Source organism: Grammomys surdaster, unplaced genomic scaffold (assembly GCF_004785775.1).
Source record: "Grammomys surdaster isolate TR1022 unplaced genomic scaffold, NIH_TR_1.0 125876, whole genome shotgun sequence".
In the NCBI taxonomy this organism is placed as follows: domain Eukaryota; kingdom Metazoa; phylum Chordata; class Mammalia; order Rodentia; family Muridae; genus Grammomys; species Grammomys surdaster.
This window is the reverse complement of record NW_021620701.1, coordinates 559,189-578,674: the sequence shown is the minus strand read 5'-3', so window position 1 is coordinate 578,674 and position 19,486 is coordinate 559,189. Positions and strand designations below refer to the sequence as shown.

The window sequence follows — 19,486 nt, the reverse complement described above, 5'->3', positions numbered from 1 at the left end:
TGGCTATTTCAACAAGGATTCTCAGCTGCTTCTCCCTGGCTGTCCTTACACTGGTGATCTTCCTACCTTTCCAGCTTTTGGTAGGTAGAAGGTACTATATAAACAGATGAGGCCTGAGAACCTAAGGAGAGTCTGGAGAAGGAAGAAGCTTGGAAAGCCTAACACAGAGGAAGAAACAGTGGCATTCAGGAACAGGCAGGGTCCGTGAATGCTGTGATGCACAGAGCAGCCACTATTCCTAGCATAGAGGCCTCATGTCAAGAAGTGTCACCAGGAAAGTTGTATGCAAATGGATGCTTGTGCCAGTGTGATGGCCATCAGCCCCAGGTTACCTCAGAAAGCAGAGACAAGGGAATGGATGTTTGCATTCCATTCTCCTTCCTCCCTGACTCCTGCAAAGGCTCCTCAAGAACCTGTTCAAACCCAGATCTGGAGAAAATCTGTGTCAGTCTTCTGAGTGAAGAGTGGGGTAAAGGAGAAAACACCCATAAGAAAAATGAAAGCTGTTGAACAAAGGGCCCAGCTCTTCCTCAGATGGAATGTCAGAAGGTGCAGAAGCCATCTTGCAAGCATGAAATGACACTTCTGAAGACGCCAAAGAAGAAATGTTCGCCTGGGAATCTGACCTTACAAAAAAGAAAGCAAATAGTAAGGAAGAGAGAGAGAGAGAGAGAGAGAGAGAGAAACAAACCCAGGATTTTTGCTACTGTAGCTCTAAGGTACTGATGTTGTTACCAGCTACCTGCCCCACGATGATCCTGTGCACTGTAAACTCTAAAAATTCAACCCCACAGACAGGTAGTGTGCATCCAACCCAGGCAAGCAGACAACAGGATAACAATGACAGCCCTGGTCTAGGTCCCTCCTTACTTCTTCCTGACCACAACCTAGTAAAACAAATGCCAGTTCCTATTACAGAAACAAGCTCTATAAGAGAGGTTTGATTATCTTTCTCTCACTATCAGCAAGGAAACTGAGTCATTGAGACATTAAGTAACTTGGCCAAGGCTAGGAGCATGGCAGATCACAGTGTGAACCTACAGACTGGCTAGAAACAGTTATCTAACCATTCCATCAGACTGGTGGGCACAAAACCACCACTACTGCTGGCTGCCACCATTACCGTGTCCATGGGGAGTAGCAGCATTGTCCATGAACTTTCTGTTGGGAGCAGCACCTGGGTCTGAGGGTCAGAGGAAGCTTTTCTCGTTGAAAAAGAAGCATCTCAGAGAGAGCTTACACAGGAGTCCAGGCTATGAGGGGTACAGCAGAGGTGGGTGTGCAGAGGACCCAGGCTCAGAAGCAGGAAAAAGGGACTTGTGAATGGGGTACAGACTGTTGGAGTCCCTGCAATCTGGCAGCAGAATTTGCAGCTGGTAATGGCTGTGGGACTGTTGGAACAGAAGCAGAGTTTAGGAAAATGGGCCAAGCTGTGACAGTCAGCCGGGACAAGAGGTCAAGGACACTTGGTGATAGCAATGCCTCAAATAGAGAAGGACAGATGTGAGCATTACTGTGAGAATCCAAGCTTAGGAGACACACAGAACTGAAGAGAAGGAAACAGTCAAAGACGGCGGGCGAGGAAACATTGAAAGATGGTTGGTGCCCTTGCTCACCGGGAACAGCCCTTCTAAGGAATGACTGTCTCATTTCTCAACTCTCCCCCAAAGCCTCCCTCACTGGTTTGGCACAGGGCAGAGAACAGTTATGAAGCTCTTGCCATAAGCTGTCTTATTAGTGACATTTCTTAGACCTGGGGTTTTTCCTTTGGGTGAAAATGAAGGCTAAACTTTTTAATGTAGATCCAGGAGGTGGGTGAGACATTTTCCACAGAAGAGGAAGCATTTCCACCCGATCTGTCCATGTGTCTATCAGTTCAAAAAGCTTTGGTTAACAATATTTTTGCTTGGAAGTCATGGTGGCTTGGCCTGAGGATGTTAGTTGGTAAAGTGTTTATCTAACATGCACAGAGTCCCAGACTAAATCCAAAGCACCCATTAAAACTAAGTCCAGTAGTGAAGGCCTACCTAGCACTCTGGTAAATAGAGGCAGAAGGTCAATCCTCAGCTATATACATAGTGGGCCAACCTGATCTAGATGACAAAATAAAGCAAAGGAAGACAGAAGTCATGGCAGCTTGCCCTTTAACATAGCACATATGTCCACACACTTTTCAAAGGAAAGATGAGACAGCATGAAAACAAAACACAGTATGAGCAAAAGTAGAAGTTCTCATGTTCTTCATTTCTGTGCTGGGCCTGGAAGAAGTGGGTCGGAACATTCAACAACCTCAGACACAGGCTGCAGGAAATTGTGACAAGCTTCCCTATGGTGTACCTCTGACGTCAAGGGAGACATGGTTTCCAGGGGCTGGAGATGGCTGGGAAGGCTGGATCCTACTTCCAGGCAGAGGACAGAGGCATTGTGGGAAATGTCTGGTATTAAAGACAAAAAGGAGCAAGTGAAATTTTTCATGGGGCTCAACTGCTACAACTTCCACATTTCATACTGCTCTGCCATCTTCCCTGGGAATGACTTCCACCCTGGGGGTGCCAGAGGCTCTGGAAGGTCCCCCAGACACCTGGATCAAAGTTGACAAGGGGAATCTCCACCCACAGAGCTGTCCTGTCTGGACCAGTTGAAGCCTCATCCAGCACACTGCTTCCTCCAACCCCCAAGCTCCCAGGGAAGGAAGAATTAGATTGTCTGATGAGATCTGTTCTGTCAGAAGGCAAGTTTTATTTTTACCCTTGAGCCTGTGATCTTCTAGGTGTCTACAAAGTTGGAGAATTATTTTTACCAAGAGGTAGAAATAAAATCATTTCTCTGGCTCCTTGCCTGCACATCCTGCATGGTGTGGGCTCTGGGGGTGGGAGTTGGCTGACCTTCGCAGAGGCAAAACTGGCCTGCAGTCTTTCCTGGGCCACTCTCCAGCTAGGCTAATCTACTGAGGGTTTGTTTGTTTATTTATTTTGGTTTGTTGTATTTCTCTCTTTGAATGTCAATCTTCTTATCAATAAAATGCACAGGGATGGCCCAATGGTATAAATTTAAAAAAAAGACTGATAAAAGTGTTTATTTTATGTTTTGCATTTTTGTTTTTAATGCAACCAGTGTTAGCTTTTCTTCCCTATTTACAGAAGGAGCAACACACCATTTCTGCCAATCTGAAACCATTCACCACTCTTTGTGGTTTTGTTATCTGTACAACTAGAGAGAATGAGTAAGTAATGGCCAAGAGAGTGAGCTAACAGAAAGATAAGCTGAAAACATTGATGTCTGGTAGCAGAGCCTAGGGCTGTCAGGGGCTGACACCAAAGACCCACTTGGGCAAACACCTGGCTGTTTTCTCACTCACATCTGCTACTGGGCCCTTCGGCCCCTTTAGTCTCTGTTGGAAATATCACTGGAAGCCCCATCTCTGAGGATCTGTTTCCCAGCAACTTGACACCTTGAGAGTGAGGAGCAAAAGATGACATGAGAGGCCTCGATGGGCCTCTGAGCACACGGGGTTACAGGACAAAATTTATGTCCCCATGACAGCATGAAGGCAATAAGAGCTCCATATCGACTGTGTGGAACAATGGTCAGAGCTGCAGGAGACCTTGGAAGGTGGCCAGGGGGACTGAATTCGAGGTGTGACAAGAAAAGCTGATGCTGTGACAGTAGATTTCCCCAGTGCCCCAGGAGCAAGAAAGGAAGAGCAGGAGGCAGGTGGATATCACTCAAGGCTCCCTCAAGGCTTTCTCCTGTTAGGACTCACTGACAACACTTCTGCTTCAGAAGGAGGATAAGGTGGTGCATAAAAAGGACCGCGCCTCCCAGACACCCCTTTCTATAAGAACTCAAAACCAAAACCAACCAATAAGAAACTCTTTACGACATACAATACCTACAAATACTGCGTGAGGCACTGTGCCTGGTACTTCACTTACCACATAAATACGCTTTCTTTTACTTTATCCTGGACACTTTTTACATATTATAAAAAATCATCTTATGTTATAATCCAGCAATTTCTAGGTAATTTATCACAGTGAATACAGCAATGGCATGAATCCAGTTTGGGGATATTTTTATCTTCCTCAAGGACTCCTTCAGGCCCATATATAGTCATCTGTCTTTCTACTCAACAGAGCCTCTACATGCTCCCTCCATATTTGAGTTTTCTGAGTATTTCTATGGGTGGAATCATGTAGTATATCGTCTTTTATGTGCAGGTTCTGTCACACAGTGTGCGTTAGTCATAATGTCATCGTTACAATGTTTAGTTGCAGTGACATTCAACACAGATTTGTCCACTGGCCTGCTGATAGGTGTTTGAGCTCTTTCTGCTTTCCACTATTCTGAATAAAGCTGCTATGAATATTTATGTAGATATGCCTTTTCATTTCTTTTGTGTAGGTATGTAGAGGTGCTTGGGCATGTATTAAACTTTTGCTTAACTTTCTACTAACAGGTAGGAGTCTGTTCTTCCCTTCTGCCTTGTGAGTCCCAGGAAGCAAACTCAGGTACTGAAGTGCTGCAGCATGTGCTTTTGTCAGATAAGCTACCTCCCAAGTTCTAAAAGCAACATATTTTTAGATCCTGTGACTCGCTGAATTTATTAATTCTAAGAGTCATATATTTTTTCGATGTTTATCTAATCATTCTTACACTGCACACAGTAGACTGAGCCCATCGATCCACAATACACAGGGGCTACAAATTACAAAAATGAGAAAGCCACAAAGCAAGCGTCTGAGGATCCCCCAAGAACAGGTATAAATTTAATAATATAAACAAGGGGAAACAATAATTCCGGAGGCTTGGCATTCTGGGAACAACTGGGGGAGAGGTGAGCAGCACCACATATCCACAAAGCCGCCAAAGCCACCAAAGCCACCAAAGCCACCTCAGCATCGGCAGCAAAGGATAGTAACCCACTTCCAAAGACTTAAATTTTAGGGTCAATAGCAGCTATCTAAGAAAAATAAATATTTGTACCTGTCAACCCATCAAAAATAGTAATGTTTTAGAGGCTGAATACATCATTCTCTTCTAGAAATTTCACTCAGAGAAATGCTTCCTGAAGTATGGCTGTTTCTCTTCTCCTCAAATCTGCGGTCACCCTGGTTATCACCAAGGCAACCAGGCATTTCTCTTTGGTTCTTAAGGGTACCCTGCTTCTTAGAATCTTGTCAGATTAATTTGCCTTAAAAATAGAACTACCAATCTGCTAGCCTGGAGGAGCTTGCTAATTTTGGGTGGAGGTTTGAGGCTACATGTATGTATTCTTAGGAGACTAGCCTGGGAGCCAGACCACAGAGAACACTAAGCAGTGGAAATGGCCTTGCTCTGTGGGGCTGCTGTAGTGCTGCCTGGGAAACAAGCCCTGCGTGAGGAGGGCTGGGAGAGCCAACTGCTTCACAGGCTCCCAGGTACCAACTGCCACTGTGTGTGTTTCAGCGAACGCGTTCCTGTTTTCACTGGTGACATGCAGACTGGACTCTGCTCTGTCACTCTGTGGTATAGAATTCTGTGGGTGGACAAGTGACTGGAAGAGTCTGAACACCAGTAACAAATAGATCACACATCAGCGATTCTTTGGATGTGATGTTTAGGTCCCACTGGTGTCCTGGGAAATGCTTGTGTTCCTTCCACTTGTGATGACTGACCCTTACCTGCCCAGGTCCATCCTCCTTTGCATCCCCAGTTCATTCTAGAAAACCAAAAAACCAAAAAACCAAACCAAACAAAACCAAAACAAACAAACAACAAAAACAAAAACCCACTCTCTCTAGTCATATTCCAACCTGGAGACCCTTGTCATAAGTGGACGTTTTGGAGACTGCTTTGGCTCTCACTGACATCCCAGTAGCAAACAGCAGAGCAAGTACCAGAATGTTGCAATACACACAAGGAGCTGGCCTGGTTCCCTGTTGGCTGCTGAGCCAAGTTCAAGAACATCTAACAATAGCTGATTCTGCATATGGCGCCTCTGAAGCCACTGCAGGGGCTTAGATACTGCATGCTGTATTGCCTCTTTAACAGATAGAATCTAAGTCCAGCAGGAGCAACCACTGGAAACTTCTGGAAGCTTCCAGCTAGGGCCCTAGTGTTCCTAATCCCACAACACCTCAAGCAAGCTGAGCCCCACACGCACACTTAATCCAAAGAACTGAGAGTTTGTTCATCGATGCTGTCTACACAGATCTGGGTGGGGACAGGTAGGGTGAAAAACCAAAAGTATTTCCATGTGAGAGTGACTGGTTCATCAGGACCTGAGGTGATGGCAGGGATTTGGGGGATGGGGGAGGGTAGGTAAACCTCCAGCCTCCCCTGGCATCTGTGAGAGAGCTAAATATGAGAAGATCAAACAAAAGCACAGCTTGTCCCCTGTCAAGCAGCCAATCAGAGTTCTCCAAACAGCAGCTGTTCCTCTGACAATAACCAAAGGCTTCCTGCTCCCAGCACTGTCAGGGCTAACTAAGCTGTTCTTCATGAGTGGGTTCACCCTTCAAATGGCTCAACTTGTTTGACTTTTAACAGATTTTTAACACAACATTTTACAACTTTAAATGTTACCCTGCAAGCCGATACCTGAAGCGCTTGGTGTTTGTTTGGAGGAATGGGTGGTGGTGGGGAGGGGGCACAGAAACAATGAGCGTCTGCCAGAAGGATCTGAGTGCCAGCCTGGAAAGCGCTCAACAGTCAAAGCCAGAATTTGGACCACAGAATAAATAATGTTAATATTGGGTTATATGCTAAAGAGTAAGCATTCATTATCCATGGGCTTATTCTCATACAAATGATAGAATAAATATGCTCACAGAGGAGAAAGGATAGTTTTAAATAGGATTCCAAAGAATAAGTGTACGAGTGAGCAAAATTGCAACAATCACTATCAAAACACTACAGAGTAATTACCACAGGCCATGGTGCAGTGATTAGTGACCAAATCGGTAGATGACATTTTAGGGAGACAACAGCTTGAAAATATTTCTCCTCAAATTCAGTAGGTATTTGTGACAGTTTTAATAAATGATCACCAAGGTTTTGATATTCTCTTCTTTCTTCAGGGAGGAGTACTCTTTCTCTGCTACTGGTTGAATGTGGGTTTGAGACTGGCTGACTCCATGACAGACCTCAAATTCAAGTTCAGGAGACTAGGCTTAAATCTCTGTTTCCAAGAAATGGGCAAGTCCAGGCCTTAGAAGCTGCCCCACCACCTAGCCTGAGGCAAGGACAATGGGTCAGCAGCAGTTTCCAGACTTCCCCAGCAAAGGTTCTGCTGGAATGTCCCTAGAGATAGAGCCAACAGTAGAGGTCACTTACTCCTCCCCAGAATTCCCCTAATGTGCTTTAAATTGGACCTGTGAGCTCACTTGGGCACCTCCATCTTGGAATATGGTAGACCCCAGCGTGCTGAACTTCTGCAGAATAAAACATTCTTTGCTTTTGCACATTGTTTGAGTCCAGGGTATCATTCTCTGGCGAATCATGAGCGCTTACAAATTTACTTCTAACAAATTACGTGTTGAGGGATATTTATAGTAATGTTATCATGGCAAAAAGTCTTCTTAACAAAATGACTGAAGTTAATATTATTGTTGATATGTCATATGTTTTAAACTTTTGAAGTTACATTTGTTTGGTGTGTGTGTGTGTGTGTGTGTGTGTGTGTGTGTGTGTGACTTGTGGAAGTGGGTTCTCTTCTTCCACTGTACGGGTTCTCAGGCTTGGCAGCAGGTGCCTTCACTCACGGAGTCATCTTCCAGCCTGTGGTGTTCTGGCTTCACATGTAAATAGCTATTACATATCTATTACTGTGATACAATGAGAAGAACATTTCCCTCCTGGAGTTCTTCCCCTAAATCCATAACCTTGGTCTATGAATAAGAACACATTGGATAAACCTAAATTAAGGAATATTCTAGAAAATGCTCAGCTTCTTCTCTGAAAGTATCAAGTTTGTGAACATCGAAGACAAATGAGGAGCTGGTCTAGTTTGAAGGAGATGGAGAGGGCTCTGTGACCAAATGTTATGTGGAATCCTGAAACAGAGAAAAGCAAATCAGTGGGAATGCTGGGATATTCGAATTAAGCCTGGAGTTCAGGTACTGTAGTTAAGCCTGTGATAAGATCTTAGTGTTGATTAATGCTGCGCCATGCTTATATAAAATGTTGGGACAAATGGGAACTCAGTTGGACCACACAAGAACACTTAACTCTTTGTCACGTGTTTGCGAGCCTAAAATGATCTCACAACAAAGCGCTTTAGACGCTCTGAGCACAGCCCTCCTGCTCTAGGTGAGAGGGAACGAGCCACAAATTGATTTTCCTACTGAGTAGAACTAAAAACTCTGAGCAGACCTACAAACTGACTCCCTAAGGACTCTAGACATGAGAGTAAACTGCATCACCTTGGTGAGGAGGGAAGTCAGCAGTTAAGGAACCACAAATTCAGTCCTGGTGAAGAGTACTGGTTTTCATGCCCTTCATTTATTTGCTGAGTTTGACTTCAAAACAAGCCAGGTGAAGAAAAAGTGTCCTGCATGTGAAGAGTACATCTCTGGGAGAAGCATGCCTTTCTGGCTGGAGCACTGGGAAAGGGAACAACTGGGGAAGGATTGGGGAGTATTGGCTAAACTCAAGTGGTAGTTTCTTTTCTCCTTTTTCTTTCAAAGCCATGTTTGGATGCCATCTTCCTCCATACCCACACCAGAACCTTGAGATTGACAAGATTTATCTATTTAAACCAGAGGTAGTGGAACATGCCTGGAGTCCTAGTCCTTGAAAGGCTAGTGCAGGGGATTTTAAATGGATCTCTCTCTTCAGGTATGGAGATGGAAGACAAGTGCCCTATTGTGCAAAATTCAGGGCACCTTGTCTCACTTCTTTTCCTGCCTCAGAGGACACATTTTGATCAGTTGTTCTCAGCCTATGGGTTGTGACCCCTTTTGGGGGCTCTAATGACCCTTTCACAAAGGTCATGTATCAGATATCCTGCATATCAGGTTCTTACACTAACATTTATAACTGCAGCAAAATTATAGTTATGAAGTACCAATGAAAATAATTTTATGGTTGGGGGTCACCACAACATGAGGAACTGTATTAAAGGGTCACACATTAAAAGGGTTGAGAGCCACCGGTTAGAGAGCAATCCCATCTTTCTAGGCAAAAGATGGCTCCCAGAAGCTTGAGTGACATTTGTAGTGATACCAGGAACACTGCTGCTAGGCAACCTGGAGGCCTCTAGCTCTCTCAGGACTGACAGCCCTCCTCCTCTGCTGCTTGGCTTTCTCAGCAATGGCTGACAGCACCAACACCTTCTTCCCACTGGGTCGGCTGCTCTCCAGCACTGTGACCACTGTCATTTACATGGTGTAAGCTTGGCTTTGCCCCAAGACTCTGGTGAGAGCCAGATAAGAAGCCTCTAGTCATGCTAATCTCAGTCCTTGGAAAAGTCTAGCCTCATGGCAGCCAGGCATCATTGGCTCTGGGCAAGAAGTGGGGTTATCCAAGTACTGCAAGCTACTTCCCAGCTCATGTGTGCTCTGACCTAGTGCAGCGTAGCACCTTTCTGATAGAGAAATGGTTCTCCATCTTTCATCTTGCAGAGGTGTTATCTTGGCTATCAGTTCTATCTAGGGATCACCAAGTTGTTACTGCTAATGAAATGTCACAAACGTGCCCCTTAGACTACTGGAAAGTCCAAGGGTGGTGCACTGATTGCATCATTCTCTGTACTCAGCATCTGGTTTAGCTGTGATTCATTGGGGGTAAAAGGCTATTTTCACAGCCAACTATACCCCCCCAAATGAGATCATTGTGACCTAGCAAAGAGGGTCAGACACTTCCCCTTACTCCAGATAAGCCATCAGATCCTCAGAGTGCAGTGACTTCTCCATAACAAGCCCACTCATACGGACATGATTCATGGTCCAGTTCTCCCCACAGTGGCTTCCCTCATTGGCTCCAACTTTCCTCTCCCGATGATGTAATAAGTTTCTTCTTCTGGTCATGCTACCCTACTCAGTTAACAGACCATTTAGCGATCTTTGAAAGCATTGAATTGCCTTGCTTGTAGTAAAGAGCCTTCTGGTTTTGTTTAGATTCTTGGCTTTTATAACTTTTGTATGTGACAGCCAGCAAAGTGACATAGAATATCCCTTAATGATTTAACATCATTAGGAAATATGCCATTTGGCTTTTGTTTGTTTGCTATGTTTATGATTATTTATTGTTTTGTTTTGAAGGTCGCAGGGCAGACAAGAAACAGCTCCCATCTTGCCTCTTAATGGCAGGCGCTCAAGTTATGTCATAGAGAAATATAGGTTTTCATACCAGTTAGACCTGGAAGGATTCCAGTGTAGCTATCATGGCAGGAATGGACAGAGTGTAAAGAGCCACTATGCTAGTCCCGTTGGCTGCTAGACTATTGAAATAGTGGGTTCCTGCAGGAGCCCCATGCCAGGAGAAAGAGGAGTCTGAGGCCTGGGACAGCCAGAGAAGAAGCTTGTATCCCCAAAAGATGATTCACATAGTTCCAACAACTAGTCTAACTTGCAGGAGAGATTGGAGCTGAGACAATGAAGATAAGCAGTGTCACATTTTGCCTGGGAACACTTAACCGTGCATGCTTCTTGCCCTAGACTTGACTCTAACACTCTTGTCTGTACAGGAGAAGACAGACTTAGGAAAATAGTATAGCTCTTCATTTATTTTTTTATTTCCCGATATGGTCACACTGAATCATCTCCCTTCTATCATTTCACTAGTACTTGCCTGATTGGCCTATTGAGCAAGCTTAGCTTTCTAGGGCTGCCAAGGCCCTGACCTCAATACTTCTCCAACACTGAGCAAGTATAATATTACTTACTTTACTATCACTGTGACCACCATGACCAAGGAAACTTATAAAGAGAAAGCATTTAACTAGGTTTGTGGTTCCAAAGGCTAGAATCCATGATAGAGGAGAAAAGGCATCGGGCAGAGGTAAGGGGATATCTGGTGGGCCCATGTCAGAGAACTCACAGCACGCAACAGGTATAAGGGAGTTTATTGTGGGGGAAGGGAGTAGAACGAGGACTTGGAGACGGTATAGAAGCAGAGCCATGAAGTCAGAGAAAGCAGAGATAGAAAAGGACAGAAAGAGAAAGACAGGCTGGCTGGGAACACGTGGAGACAGAGAGAGAAAGAGAGAGTGTGAGAGGCAAGGGAACTGGTGTAGTGAGCAGTCCTTTTATAAGTTAGACCACCTGCACCTGGCTGTGGTGCAGGTTGTAATGGTGGCAGGTGATGAGGTAAGCTGTTGCTAGGTCCCTGGAAGGAGCCTAGTAGAATTACTTATAGGCCAGTAGGCACGGTGGTTGGTGGGCCAGATGAGAGATCACATATTGGCCCGTGAGCAGAAGGCAGAGAGATCACACTGGGAATAGTACCAGCCTTTTGAAATCTTAAAGCCCGCCCTCGGTGACATACTTCCTCCAGCAAGCATCACCTTCCAATCATCCCAAATACCTACCTAGGAACCAAGGATTCAAATACCAGAGACTTACTAGGTACATAGCATTCAAGCCATAACTTTGTTGTTGTTGTTGTTGTTGTTAAGGCTGAAAGTACCGTTCAGCTACAGTAACACATTCTCCGTAGTGGTCCCAGGGCCGATGTCACTGGGAAATCCTGGGACAGTATGAAGTCTAATCCACACTAGAGCACACACAGAGTTGAACTGGGAGCTCTCATTGGGTCTTTCAAGGGGTAAAGAAGTGACACAGGCTATAGGCAGAGGATACACATGGAGAAAGTTGTGCTGCTAACTGACTTTCTTCTTTCCAGAAAACAGCAAGTAGTCCTCTGCCCTTTTCCCAGGGAGGTCTAGATGCCTGCTCTGAGAGAGATGTGGTCATCTTCACAGTCTGTCAGATGGAGTTCCCAGTGTGGAAGAAGAAGGAAGCTCATTTCTCGCTTCTTATTAGAAAGAAGGGTTAGTTTGTTTTGGTGAACAAAATACAGAATTCTCACTTGATCCCTACTCTTCAAAAAGATATTAACATCTTGTCATAGGCCTAGCAGTCCTGAGGCTTTGGGTGACCATATTCAATGTCTTAGAGTTTCTATTGCTGTGATGAAACACCAAGGCCAAAGCAAGTTGGGGAGAAAGAGGTTTATTTGGCTTATACTTCCATACCCACAGTTCATCACTAAAAGATGTCAGGACAGGAACTCAAACAGGGCAGAAACCTGAAGGCAGAAGCCGATGCAGAGACCATGGAAGAATGCTGCTTACTGGCTTGCTCTTTATGGCTTACTCAGTCTGCTTTCTTACAGAATCTAGAACAACCTGCCCAAAGATGGCCCCGCCCACAATGGGCTGAGCCCTCCCACATCAACCACTAAATAAGAAAATGCCCTTCAGACAGATCTTATGGAGGCATTGTCTCAATTGAGGGTCCTTCTTCTCCAGTGACTCTAGCTTGTGTCAAGTTGACATAAAACTAGCCAGCACACTCAGTAACTTACTGGGGCTAAATAAAGGGGATTCTGAACAACTACTATGTTCATCAGAAGAGGAAGGTGTCCTCCAACTCCTAATCTCTACCCAAACCCTCCCTACACCCCTCCACATGTACACACATATGCATGCACACGCACGCATGATTACTGGTTAATAACTTAGTCTGCTTTCCTAAGGACAAAAATCCTCCTTGATTCCTTAATTTGCTTTTGATTCCTCATTTCTTCTCTATTCTTATCTCCTATTCTTTGAAATCATGAATGAAGTGTGGAGGTTGAAGACATTCAAGTGGAAAAGAAGGAAGTCATGGGATAGCCTTCAGGAGACATCATGCAAAAACATGGACCCTCTTTCCCCTGAGAGTTATTTGAGGCTATTATTTGAATAGTAGCCCTGAAAAGGTATGCTTTTCTAAGAATAATTACATCTACTACCAAGGAAAGGCCTAATTTTTCAAGGATGTCTCCCTTTCTGTATCAATGAGAGGAAGGCCAAGTCACTAGACTTCATTAGTGAATACGACCCATTCACATCTGTGTAACAAGCCTCATCCCTGTTCTGTGGTGCTGTCCCTGAGGTGGATCTCTCCCTACATCTGTCTTTCTGTTTTTGAGAAGCAATGTATTTAAACCTCAAGGATAAAACAACTCTTGTGTTATTCTTAGAGGTCTATTCATTTCTCTGGGTTGTATGTTTACACAGTACACAGGTGATTAAACGTACTCATTTTTCTCTTGTTAACCTGCCTTCTTACAGGCAGTCCAAACTAAGAACTCATGAAGGATGGAGACCTCCCCTGCACATGCCTGTCATATGAACAGCACAAACCAAGCAACAAGGAAAGAGAAAGAACAACCCACACTGGGAAATAGGCTGTCAGGGTACCTTGTTCACAAGCTTTTAGGGACGTGAATGAATTTGTCATAACTCCTGATGAAATAGGTTGAGTGGTATCTCCAAACGAGGCCTCAGTTTCATGAATCTTCATGTGTCATTATCTTAACATGTGTGGCATTTGACACCCCTTTCCCCCCAGAAAAATTCCAAAAGATATGGCGAGCAGCAGCTACAGTTACCACTTGTTACCTAACATCTTTCTTGTTGTAAATTATAATGATATGGGGAAAAGGAAAACAGGTTTTGGACACAAATTTAAAAAAGAAAAAGAAAAAGAAAAACCAAACTGAACAAATAAACAAACAAGCAACCCAGAGTCTCAGCTACCACCGCTGCATAATGAGGTATTCTGAAATTTTGTGGCTAAAGAAAGTGATTCTTATTTTGTTTCTAAATCTGCAATGTTAAGAGAGGTTCAGTGTGGCTCCATTTCTCTCTATACAGCACACACAGGCTGGAGCAGATCTCTGCTTCTGTCATGACTCAATCACAAGGCTGGTAAATTAGGATTATCTGTGAGTCCCTCTTCAAACACTTCTCTCCTGAGCTGGCTGGGCCTTCCTTACAACAGTGAGGAGGCAAAGTTCGACTGGGAGCACCCTGAGAGAAGCAGGCAAATACTGGGTCAGTTTTTCCAACCTAGCCCCAGGACTTTTAAAGCACCCCTTTGTCCCTTTTCACAGGTCTGTTACCAGAGTAAGATCTGTTCTATTCATCTTGAATCCCAATATTCAATAGGTCAGACTTAGTAGGAAAGAATCAGACTCACTACAGGCCAGCTTTGAAAAGTGTGTGTGTGTGTGTGTGTGTGTGTGTGTGTGTGTGTGTGTGTGTGAAGGGGTCATTCTCAAAGTGTTCTCCATCTTGGCAAACTTAGAGATATGAGGGACTTTATAGGGAAGGAAAAGATGCTCAGGGAGGCAGTGGACAACAAGGCTGTGTGCTGATCAAGGCCTCCTCACCCAGGGCCCCGTCTCTCTTTTGCTTTCATTTGACTGGTAAAAACACAAGTGAACACAGACCCCCGGGGCAAGTGACCCTTCACTGCCGTTTGTATGCTTTGTGCTGCTTGATACATAGAATGGAGGACTGGGGCGAGCATTATAAAGGTCAGCAGATATTTCAAGGTTCAGTAAATGCAAAAAAGGGTTGTTTAGAATGCTGGACAAAAGGTGAAGGACATGGTCCTTTCAGGAGGGCTGTGGAGCGGTTGTGAAAGTGACCCTGGAAAGGACAAGTCTCCAAAGAGCTGCTTCTGATTCACACTCACTGACATCCAAAACAAGCGCACACAGATACCACCTCTGGATGAGAGTCGTTACGTTGTAAGAATGCAGATCAGGTAGGAGACCCCGTTGGAACCATTTCTGGGGAAATACAACCTGTCCCGAGCATATTAGCTATAACTAAAACGGAGGCCTTTGTACCATCTAGCTTGAGATGGACGTGTTTGAAGGGCTCTCATTTTACGACTTCCCATAAGCTGATACGATGATATATCAACATTACTACCTCCTACAGGTGAAGACACTCAGGGTTAGAAGAAGAGTAATTATCTTATCAACTTGAAAAATGGCAGAGAAAGGCTATGAATCCAGGTCCACATGGAGCAAATGCCAGAGCTCACAACAGCCAAGACCGTACGTGCCTCTCAGGACTCTGTCTCCTTCTTCTAAAGTCCTTGTCTTCTTACTGGAGACATTCTCACTTGTGGGGTGGGGGGTGAGGGGAGAGGGATCTATACAGTGTAACAAGCCCATTTGTTCTCTTGTTGAGATCTTTTCCTCTGCATCAGACTCTTTAGTGACTCAAAAAATGGTGAGAATCAGATGCTAACAAATCGGCCAACGCTAGACCAAAACAGTTTTCTCTCTCCACCTCCCTCTCTCACTGCAAAGAAAACTGTTGTCAAAAATGGTTTGCATCATTGGGTAACCTGCTTTCCAGCAGGCCCTACCTTTGAGCAAAGTCTGAGGTGAACCCAGTCACCGGTCTCCAGGCAGCCTGGTACCAAGCATCAAAGTGAAGAATGGGTTATTCTAAATATTGCCTTCCAGGGGTACCTGAGCCCAGGGAGAGACCAAGGAAGCACTCTTTCTCTCTACCTCAGCTCTGGTCACAGGAAGAAATTTACCTCCTGTCAACAACTGGGGATTTCAGGGACCACGCAGTGGCCCTGAACACCAAGGCTGTCCCCACCCATGTGAAGTCCTCAGTGCTTGTTCCACCAAAGCACTCAAGTTGGAAAAAATGTAGGAAAATCTCACCCCTTGCCCAGGGTTTCCGTTGCAGAGCACTCGCTGCCTTGTAGGGCATCCAGAATATGATCATAGGCTGGAGATGTTTCTGCAGACAGCTGAAGTCCTGAAACCTATGCTCGGACACGATGTCTCTCTGTAAGAATAAAACCGACTCTTCTGCTTAAGGAGCCATCAAACCCTTGTATCAAAGTTCTTTCTGTAGGTTGAATATCCCATTTCCTTTGAAATGTCAATCTTGTGATAGAATTTTGACTCTTTTCCCTCTCCAAAGACATCTGCCCATCAATCATTCTGGAGATTGGCTCCAGATGTCCCCTGACATCTATATGAAATGCCATAGTACTGCATATGCATACTTCACCCATATACATTTTTCCCTCTGTAGTGCTGGGAGTTGGACCAATGGGCTCACTGATGGTAGGTAGGTGCTCTACCACTGAACTACCTCTTCAGTCCTCCACCTATATTCTTTATTTGATCTCTAGATTACCTATAATGCCTAGTTTAATATAAATTTTATTTTGTATTAATTAGATGAAAAGAAACTACACATTTAGAATGGACAATTTTATTCTGAATACTTTGATCTACAGTTGTATTCTGAATATTTTGATCTGTGCTGCATATGGAACCCATATATACAGAGGAGCAGCTATATTCAGAATTAAATCCACACACTAGTCATTATATAACATTCCCTGTTGCGACTGACTCCAGGAACCTGAATAACAAACCCCCTATATTTAAGATGTTGTGGCAAACCTCAGTTCCTTATGTAAAAAGCCTGTCATTATTGCAGTTGTTACAGTTGTTACATTTGGAGCTTTTCCCCACAGCTTTAACCAGGGGCTGGGGGTGGGAAACCATTTCTTCCCTTAATGTTTTAATAGATTCTTTAAAATCTACATTTCTATTAACACAGTTGGTGATGTTATGAGTTTAGCTTCCTAGTAATTATGTTACACTCATGATGAACAGCAAGCTTGTAGCTAACATTTTAAATTAACTTTTGTAGTTACCATACAGAATAATGAGCTTTGTTATGCCATTATACATCTACATACATACACATGCACACGCATATACACATACACATACACATACATACATGCCCCCACTACCTTCCCTTTCATTCCCCAATAGTGCTTTCTGTTGCATATGTGTCTGTGTGTTTGTGTACTCATATGTGTTACAAATATTCATAATAATTGAAGATTCTCCCTCATTGCTCTTTCTTGTTCAGCCCTTCCCTTTCTACTTCTCCATTCATGACCTCTCTTATACTCCATGTCATGCTTAGACTTTCCTTATGAGGGAAAACATGACATTCGCCTTTCTGAGTAAAACAGAGTTTTGCTTAACAAGATGATCTTAAGTTTCATACATTTTTCTGAAAATGATAACATCTCATTCCTTAAAAAAAAGAAAAGAAAAGAAAAGAAAAGAAAAACTTGTGTTGGGACTACAGAGATTGTTCAGCAGTCAACAGACTCACTGATCTTCCAGAAGTCCTGAGTTCAATTCCCAGCAACCACATGGTGGCTCACAACCATCTGTAATGGGATCTGATGTCCTCTTCTGGTGTGTCTGAAGAGAGCGACAGCATATTCACATACATAAAATAAACAAATCTTTAAAGTAAATGGACATGAAAACCTGTTCTTGGTTCTTTGTGAACTTTACATCAGGCATCCCAATCCCACTCATGTCTTCGTACCCTTTAACCCGCCCTTCACCCTTGCAACCTGCCTCCCACAAAAAGAGAAAAAAAAATTTTTGTGGAAGCTGTAATGTGCCACAATGTATCACACAGTATAACCCTTTGTCCACACCTCTTTGCTTGCAAATGTTAGTTTCGATGACTCCTTGGTCTGGTACAAGGCCTCTGGCTTCTGCTGCTCTATCAATACTGGAACCTCACTGGTACTCCTCTCAAACACCCTGTTGTTGCCCTGTGTCACAGAGATCCTGATGTGTTTGATCGACAGGACCAGGTCCTTCACACATTCCAGCAGTTCATCTATGGGGCAGACGTTAGGGCGAGTCAAATCAAAGCCCTGGACCTGGGCCTGGGAGGTGTTTGTGCTGTTGAGCCTTCTGACTCTCCTGCTTTTGTGCCCATGGGGCGGCTATCCAGCAAACTGTGCAACCAGGGCCAGCTCTACCCTGCTGCCCGGGCGAGATGTAGGGCCTGCTCTCCTGAATGTTGCAGCTGGTGAAGGACATGGACAATTCTTCCACTGTCATGATTCTGGGGCCAACTCTCTCACCTGGCATAGAGAGAGACAAGGGAGGGGAAGGGGCATCTCTCCTGCATCCGTGTCATTGACCAGCAGACAGGCAGGGCCAACTACCCTGCACAACCCCATCATCCACAACCCCAGCATCCAGGTTTAGCTCTACTGTGCTGTCCAGGTGAACTATATGGCGCACTCTCCCGAGTGCTGTGGCAGGTGAGGGGCAGGGGCAGGGCTCCCATTTGATGACCTTGGGGCCAGCTCTCTGCCAGCTGTAAGTAGTGGAGGTGGTGGTGGGGATCTCTCTGTAACTTAAGCCCTAGGGACCAGCTTAACTAAAACTCCTGCAGTATGCTGGGCCCCCTCCTGACTACTGCAGCTGGCTAAGGTGAGGTCAGCTCTCCTGTTCTCATGCTCCCAGGGCCAGCTTTCCCAGAATGCCCAGGTGAGGGGTGGGGTCAGTTCTGCACAGTCCCCAGACATCAACATGTCCCCAGTCTGCAGCCCAGACCAAGAATGTCTGCCTGGTCTTTAGTGGTAACGTATCCTTGTTGCTGCAGGGCCACAGACCCAGATGTGGTCCCTGGTGGCAGCACAGACCAGGGCCCCATCATGGTCTTAGGTGGCGTCAGAGCAGACTGCCCCTCACTATCCTGGAGTCTCCAGTTCTGCCCTCTTCATTGTGCCCACATCCTTCTGTTTCTCTTCCATTTCTCCACTACTTACTCGCTCCTCTTGATAGCACTAGGAGTCTCTGAGTATCTGGGATCATTGTCTCAGGAGCGCTATGCTCTGCTTGTACATTATGAAGTAAGGCGGGGGTTATCTTGGACATGGTCTGCTCCCCAAGGCCTGCCTAGCATCAGACTGCTAGTCATCCCAGGCTTGTCCCTTGCCCAACTTGCCTAAGTAGTCCATTGTGAGGTTGTCTGTCTCAGGCTCACTCCCACCCAGGAATCAGGGTTCTTTTAGTCTCTTGCTTGCTCCCTATACTGGGAGCCAGTTCAGCCCTGCCCTGTGCCAGAGATGGTCATCTCAGGCTAGCTCCGTGCTCAGGCCCACTAGCACCAGACTAGTGGTTATCTCAGGCTAGCTCCCTGCTCGGGCCCCTGACACCAGACTTATGTCGAGCTTGCTTTTTTTTTTTTTTTTTTTTTTTTTTTTAACCTTCAGGGAATGTCAGGTTACTAATCATGCAGATGTTCCCAGGTCAGAACACTGAGCTTAGCCATCTCTGTCACCTACTGATGCACACATGACTCAGCAGCCACGCCTGCAGCACCTCTAGAGGAAGGTCATCTCATTCTTTTTACAACTAATTAGAATATATAACTTTGTCTTTCTTGGTAGCCATCTAGGCTGGTCTCATATCTTGCCTGTTGCCCATAGTACAGCAACAAACCCAGACCTTTTAGCATTTCTGAGCTGTGCTGACTTATAAAGTTGGTTATATATACAGTACTAGTAAAATTGGTTCTATTTTTAGCTTTTGAAGACTCTTCATACTGATTTTTACAGCACCAAAACTAGTTTACATTCACCAGCAATGAACAAAGGTTTTTTTCCCCCCAAATTTATCCTCTCTC

At 44.8% G+C, this 19,486-nt stretch overlaps 1 pseudogene; it reads right to left on the bottom strand.

Moving 5' to 3' along the window:
* Positions 1 to 19,075: 19,075 nt before the first annotated feature.
* On the bottom strand, positions 19,076 to 19,195 carry LOC114608116 (annotated as a pseudogene).
* Between the last annotated feature and the right edge of the window lie 291 nt (positions 19,196 to 19,486).